This window comes from Neolamprologus multifasciatus, chromosome 22 (genome assembly GCF_963576455.1).
Source record: "Neolamprologus multifasciatus chromosome 22, fNeoMul1.2, whole genome shotgun sequence".
Lineage (NCBI taxonomy): Eukaryota > Metazoa > Chordata > Actinopteri > Cichliformes > Cichlidae > Neolamprologus > Neolamprologus multifasciatus.
Window position 1 is genome coordinate 20,049,451 of NC_140459.1, and position 8,394 is coordinate 20,057,844.

Genomic DNA, 8,394 nt, shown 5'->3' on the forward strand with positions numbered 1-8,394 from the left:
TCGGAAGAAGGGGTGTTGTTATATATGTATGTAAGGTGATGGAGGTGAAGGGGGTGTGGTAGAAACAAGGCTGTTCTCTGGGACAGATAAATATCCCGCTAACAGAAAAACTAATATCCACTGCAGTAAAACTCTATGAAACAATAAGGCTTTAATTTACAGCAGGTTCAATCCTCGTTAAAGTTGTATTTATCATATTTGTCTGAAAAGTCATTGAGTTTCCTGCAAAATTTAGCATTCCTTTATGCTCACCAAAAGACAAATAAATAAACAAATAAATAAATAAATAAAATATCAGCATATAAATAATAAACATTACAGCTAAAGGAATCCACGATGGGAACAGGTTATAAATGATAGTTCCATTTGTGAACATCTGCAACCACTAGATGGCGCCATGTACCAATCAGATTGTGTACTCGTCCTTGCAGCTGTTATCACTAAAGACGTTTTCAGATTTCTTACAATGAAAAAAAGTTGTTTAAAAAGAATCCGTTGCAAGTCAAACTTCTACATTGCAGGTAGAGTCAAAGGTTTTCTGAAGGGTCCTTTTATTTATTTTCTGTTGTTATACAGAGCCACGAACAAAGTGTTTGCCACCTTGTTGATTTCTTAGTTTTTTGCTTACGTGTCACACAGACTAGTTTTAAATCATCAAACAAATGTTCATATTAGACAGAGATAACCAGAGTATTTCAGAGAAATTCAGAATGAAATGATAATTTTATTTATTAAGGAGAAAACATATCTAAACCCATCTGGCTCTGTGTGGAAAAGTAATTGCCCCCTCCCTTTTTTTTCACATCACGAATTGACTGTGAATAAGCAAACTTTTGGAAAGCTGAGTTCAATTTCACTGGCCACACCCAGGCCTGATTAAATAGAACCTGTCTGACAAAGTGACGTAAGATAAAAGATCTCAAACAGCAACACATTGTGCCATGAGCTAAAGAAACAGATGAGAAACCAAGTCACTGACATCGATCTATTGGGACGATTGTGGCTCAAAGAGTTGGCAGTTCGTCTTGTAACCGGAAGGTTGCCGGTTTGAGGTTGTTGTGTCCTTGGGCACAATGACCTACCGCCTACTGGTGATGGCCAGAGGGGCCGATGGCGTGATATGGCAGCCTCACTTCTGTCAGTCTGCCCCAGGGCAGCTGTGGCTACAACTGTAGCTTGCCTCTACCAGTGTGTGAATGTGAGAGTGAATGAATAGTGGAATTGTACAGCGCTTTGAGGGCCCCGAAAAGCGCCATATAAATGCAATCCATTATTATTATTCATTATTATCAGTCTCACAACAGTTACAAAGCCATCTCTAAGACTTTAAGACGCCAGTGAACCACGGAAAGAGCCAACAGTGGTGAACCTTCTAAGCCAGCCTACCAAAATGACGCCAAGTGCATATATCAATGACTCATCCAGGAGGTTACAAAAGAGCCCAGAAGATAATTTAAAGAAGAGCAGGCCTCACTTGCTTCAGCTAAGCTCAGAGTGCATGATTCAACAATAAGAAAGAGACTGGGCAAAAATGTCATTTATGGAAGAGTCAAAATCACTGCTGGCCAAAAACAACAAAAACACTCATCTCATATTTAACAAAGAAACATCTGGTTCATAACACATTAACATTTAATTACACTATAGTTGAATTGCGCTATAGTTTAACAGCACATAGCTTTGTTGCATTTGTGTCTATAAAATTTGTTGCTACCGTTGTCATTTCCGAGCATCATAGAAAATACTCAAGAGCCTATTCTTGTGTGCTTTAATGTAATTATTGTAGTTCAGCTTGACTGTCTTTCTGATGAAAGGCAGACTTCATAACCAAACACATAAAGTGTCCGGACACAGTGTAACTGATGCGACTTAATTTTGGACAGTGCAGAATGATTTCAATTTCTTCCTCGGAATTTAATGCACTGTGTTTGTTTGTGTGCGTTTGTACGTATGAGAATGGATGGTTAATATAGTGCATCAGCACGCAAGCACATTTGCAGGTATGAGTCAGTACAGGCTTGTGTACTAATGTGTGTTGTTTTGCGTGAGATCCACGAGTTTGTTGCACACGCATGCAAGCGTAAGTGTGCATTTGTCACATGCAGGCTTGGCGTCAAGATGTCTCTGTTTCCTAAAGGTTAGGCTGTAAAGATGGAGAGATTTATGACTTCTAGCATGAGTTAATGTTTTGGCAGTGGCCTCTGTTGCTCATCTCATTGTGTGTGTGTGTGTATTTGTGTGTCTTTGTGTAGGCCTAGAATTTGTTGACAAGTGATAACAGATACGCTTCGCATAACTCTCCTATAATGAAATACATGATAGATAGATAGATAGACAGACAGACAGACAGACAGATAGATAGATAGATAGATAGATAGATAGATAGATAGATAGATAGTCATTCTTTAGTCACTCTATGTTCCAGTAAATGTGAACAGGAACAGGTGATATCATTGCTTTACTATTGCTCATCATCATCACTCATACTTGTAGTTTTATCCTGTGATGGATGATGACGATGGTGAAGCCATAGACTTAAATATTTCTGTATTTTCTGTTTGTTGAAGAAATGTATCCGGCCGTGACATTTTATTGTTTTACTGCTAACACCATGGAGCATCACATAAGACTGACCCGGACTTGCATGGAGCTCTGTGGAAGTTGGCTTTGTTTTAGTTTAAATGTTAGCTAAATGATTGATGCTTCCTGGTGTCTGGCTTGAGTGGAAGACAGCCGGTATGTCTCATTGGGTATTGTGCCAGTTCAGGGTGTGGGTGGAATATGCTCCTAACCTGCAAAGAGAAAAACCTTTGTCAAGGTGAATTTTTTCTATGTGACTGGATGTTTCATGGATGTTTTTTAGACCAGTGCTGTTTGAGTTTACCACCCACTCCTTGTTTGTCACTCTTTAAAAAGAAGCAGCTACCAATGCTCATCATCTCTTCAACCTTCATCACAGGCTGAATCTCCTGCTGATGATCTGCTGAAGTTCAAACCACGGAACAGAATAGTGAAGAAAGGGGATTCATGTGACTTTAGATGCGTCATAGTTGTTGTTTCATTTTAGTATTTCTACTGGTTTTTACCTGCACAGTTATCACTAGAGTTTGCAGTGGGTGTTCAAAAAAAGAGAAAATATTTGGTGCAGCAGTGGTGAGAATACCTTGTTAATGTCAAATGTCAGAGCTGAATGGCCAAACTGCTTCAGGCTGATAGGAAAGCTACAATGATTCAAATAGGCTCTCATTACAACCAAGGCAAGTAGAAGAGCATCTCTGAATGTACAGCAGGGTGAACCTTGAAGCAGATGGGCTACAGCAGCAGAAGACTACAGCTAAGAACAGGAAACTGAGGCTGCAGTTAAGACATGCTTACCAAAATTAGCTGGTTTAAATAGTGTGGGGTTCTTGGTTCACTTTGTTCTTTTTTATACCAACTGAACATCATTTAAAAACAGTCTACTGAGTGTTGTTGCTCACCATGCCCACCCCTTTATAAACAGATTTCCTTTAGTCTTGTGACAGATTCTGTCAGCAAGATGTCACAAAGCTCAACTGATCTCAGATACGAATGTGGCAATAAACTCACTGATTAAGTCACCAGATCTCAATCCAATAGGGCACCTATGGAATGTGGAGGAACAGGACATTCACAACATGGATGTGCAGTGGAAAAATCTCCATCATGTTAGTGTGGACCAAAGTCTCTGAATGTTTCCAGAACATTGTTGGATCTATGCCATCTATGCTAAGAATTAACCCTTTCAAACATGAATTATGACAACCTTTTTTCTTAAGTATTTCTATTCATCTTTAGGCATGAAAAAACATATTTGAACTACTTTTCAAAGAGTTTTTTACATGTCCACTTAGGTGGACAGCATAACTAAATAAATAAATGTTTATGTGCAAGTATACCATCAACACTGACACAAATACAAGAAAACATAATTTTAATAGCTGTCCGCTGCAGTGACCACTATGAGTTAAAGGGTTAAGGCAGTTCTGAAGGTAAAAACTGGGTCCAACCTGGTGCAAGGTGTGCCTAATAAAATGACAGTTGAGTGCATATCTCAACTTTGTGTTTAATGTTATTGTTCCTCTCTATTGTCATACGCTATTCTGCAGGTCCATAATTATTTGTGTCTGCAGGGGGGAGTTAAGAATTCAATAATGTCTTTACTGTCTGCTTAGCACAGTAACACAGTGTAATGTAGAAAAAAACCCTTTTCTCAACCACCTACTGCTGAGTGATTCTAAATAGGGGAATTAAAACAAAATGTTTTCTGTTTTTGCAAAAAACACATGTTTTATATATTCCTTTAATCATCTTTCGATATCTCAGGTTCTGCATTTTTATTGAAAAATGCTGAAAAGGTATTTCATTTTGTTTCCAGTACATCAGACTTCAATAAAAAACTGATAAATAGGATTTTTTGTGTTCATTTTAAGTGAATAGCTTCATCAAACTGAATTACAACCTAGTTTTGTTTCTTGTTTGTTAGTTTTTAATCCCTTTTGAATTATACATTTGAACAGTTCGTAAAAATATAAGTACAGTGTTTGTCAGAAATGAGGGAGTGCTCTGGTTCTTTTAAATAAAGAATGAATGACAGACATAATCCGGATACAGAAAGAATTTTTGTGACATCAGATACTGGTTGTCACACCCTGCTAGAAGACTCTGATAAGCCTGACAACAGTCTTTGACTGTAAAACTAATAACAAATTACCTTGTGACAGGCTGGATTACTGTCTGTGCGCGCGTGTGTGTGTGAGTGTCTAAATGTGTGTCAGTGGGATACAAGTTTGACAGATTCTGTCTGTGCCCAGAACATTCTTCACATATGGTTTAATTGACTGGAATAATAAGGTTTTATTGCTTAAAAGAAAAAGAAAAAAACAAAATAAACGTCTCTACTCTAAAGTATGCGTGCATGTGTGAGTGTGTGTGTGTGTGTGATTGTATGTGACTGAGAGAGGTGTGTCCAAAAACAGAGGTGAAGTGTTTCCAAAGAAATACTTCTGCAGTGACCTGGAACACAAGAAAACAGAGCAGTGTGCTAATACTTGAGAAGCATCTAATCAGACTTTTAGTATCCTTCTCTCCTGTTCTTGTCCATATCTTGCTGTTAAGTGCTTGTGTTAGGTGTTCTCTTGTTGTGATTTTTCCTGTTTTATTTTGATATTTATTTGTCTCTTTCTTTTAGCTTTACTTCCCATCTCGGGATCTGTGATTAGTGTCAGCTGTGTTTAGTTCCCGACCTGTTTCCTGTTCCCTTGTTGCCTCCTGTGCGTATTAAAACCTTGAGTTTCCTGGTGTTCCTCCTGTTGTCCCTATTTGGACTTTAACCCGGCTACCATTTTGGGCTATTTCCCTCCCTGAAAATAATACTTTTTCCTATTTATTAATTATACCCCTCTACTATTACAATATAGTAATTGAGAATAAATCTAATGCAGGGTTGCCTTACTTAAAATCTTTTAAGCAATTTTTCAGTGTTTTTGTCCAGTTATTTTATGGACATATTGTGTAATTCAGTCAAAGCTGCAGTTATAATAATTAACTTTGTTGTTCCCCCCTTTTTTTCTTCAAAGTGAACAGTTGCCTCACGCATTTTCTCCCCACAATCCAAAACATTCTCCTTTGATTGCTTCATGATTTCAAACTGGACATACTGTAGGTGTGAATGTGAGAGTGAGAAGCTGGGTCTCTCTTTGTCTTAGCTCTGGATTGGCTTGGATAGTTTTCATACATACATCATATGGCATGATTTTGCATTCATGGTTTTAATGTGACCGTACTGTTTCAAAAATCACTAGAAGGTATTAGTTATAGTGAAATTCTAATCATCAAAAGAGAATATCTTTGAGTTTTACTGCAGCCTGTACTGTTACACAAACTGTTTACCTTTCTGTCTTCAGCTCTTTGCTCCAACTTCAACCATGATACCTAAAGCCAAACCTACAGTAATTAACACTTCTGTGACTCAGAAGACATCCTCAAAGACCAAATCTGAGTGGCATGTGCAGGAGTTTACTATTATATGTACACATTTGCAAAGGTGATAGAGACATAAAAGATGCACAAAGAGAAGGGAAAAGTCAACCTGCGGTCAGTCTCCAAAACTATATGACCCTGAGAGATCACAGGTCAAAGACCTGCTGAGGAGATGAGATGCTCAAAGATATAACATCATTACAGGAGAGGTAGGAGCAAGACCTTGAACTAAGAGTAAACTCTGAGATGAACTTTGCCCCCGTAAATCATCCAGTACAGCCTAAATTTAGTTCAAATTATGGGCAGATTAAAGCACAAACTCAGAATTCCTTGTTATTATTATTTTTAGTTCAAAGCACTGGAATTGTTTGGCTTTGTTTATGAGATGCATACACAAACGGGAAGTTTTTTCAGCATCGCCAAAAATGTATTGCCGAATTCAAAGACACAGAATTAAGCTGCACTGAAAGACTATTAAAGAGGACAGGTCTCATGCTGTGCTTTCAGACAGTGAGCAAGTATGTGTTTAAACAGTCTCTTTGAAGCTAAATGTGAAATGATTAAGTCCACTTAGAAGTCTGCGTGGCTCTTCAGTGTGCGTTCATGTGTGCGTGCATGGAGCTCTTTGAAGATGGCACTCTTGTGAGCTCAGGAAAACCTTTACAGCAGTGCTAAGTGGAGGGTGCAGCACACTATAAAGATCCAAGATAAGTGTGTAATGTGTGTATTCACGAGTGTGTGTGTTTGTGTAGTTGAGGCAGGACCTGACATGACTTGTGGGCCCGGTAGAGCTGACGCCAGCCCCTTGTTTCTGGCTGTCTGTATGCGTCCTGAATGACAGCCCAGAGGCAGTGCGTATGTGTGTGGTTAGGTGGGAAAAGAAAGGTTTCATGTTCGACAGGAACCATCAATAAAACAGCAACCGTCAAATCGCCTCAAAACCACCTGAACCTGCTCTGAGAAAGTGTGGAGGAATGTGTCTGAGTGTGTTTGAGAGGGAGAGAGAGAAGAAGAGCAAGACGGAGAGTGAAAGATAGTAGAGGATGTGTGTCGACATGTATTCTCTCTTCTTTAATTTGTTCAGTGACTTCAGCAGCTCTGATTGGTGGCCATGTAAAGCATGGTTTGCGTGAGGCTGTGCCTCTGCAGAGATTTGTCAGATGCACAGATGATATTTAAGCTTGCCCACATTTCCAGGCAAATCTTGGGGGGCGGGGTCTGCATTTATGTGTGGAATAAATTAACAATTAGTTGCACGGCAATTAGCATGAAAAAGCAAGCGGCTGTTTTCCAGTCAATTTAACATCAGCCATCTCTTAGTGCTTTTCTTAGCGCCTCCCTTCTTCTGCTCTCTCTAGCCTCGGAATTTTATGGCAGGCATTGTGGCGAGTTGAAGCGCAATGATGGGGAGGAGGATGAGCTAACCATGAGCGTAGCGTTGATTGTGTGGGTTTGTTAGTATGTGTCTGTCTCTGTGCATACGTATGTGAGTGCTATTGCATTAAGTTGCACTGAAAAGTGCTTTGGCCTGCAAATCTGCAAGACATAATTGACATTTCACAGCAGCAGAGTTAAAAAAAAAACAAAAAACAGATTCATGCTTTAAAGAATATAATAGTACTTGTAATACAATACTACTACAGCACTGTGTGCACATTATACACTACCTTATGACTTACAAAGTAAGTTAAAGCACTTAAGTAATTTAGACTTTTAGGATTAGTTGAAGAGAAAGCACTCAGAGGACTGCTGCAGTCCCAGTGTGGTGTCATTTTCCATAACTTTTCATAATGATGTTGTGGGAATTTAACCCATGTAGAGACTACAGAGATGCATTTGCACACGGTTGTCCAAAAAGTCAGCACATAGTCCAAAACCCACAACACTGCATGTAGGTGCTTATTGAAGCTAACTTGAACAAGACCTTCACTGCAAATAAGTTCTGTATCCATTATGACTTATGGTTATAGTCAGTTTACATACACTCATCATATATATGTGTGTCATGGTCACTTTGGGCTTTTACTGATTTCTTCAATTGTTCTTTTCCAGAGTGGAATTATTTTACAGCATATATCTTTAATGACTTTAAAAAACAAGAACTGTATGCAGAACTTTGGCTTTATTTAGGATGTTCTCTAATCCACACAGCATGAATACATTACTCCTAATATTTGGATAAATCTCCCTTATCAACTTTCATCAAAACCAGATGCTTCGGGTAGCCATCATCAAGCTTCTGTCTGGTTATTTGACCACAGTTCTTGGCATAACTGCTGCAGTTCATTTAAACTGGTTAGTTTCCTGGCACAGACCAAGTGTCATACATCAAACCCCTAATTTGTTATGAAGTTGAATAAGTGGAAGAATTTCTCCTCCTTGTTATTCCATCTA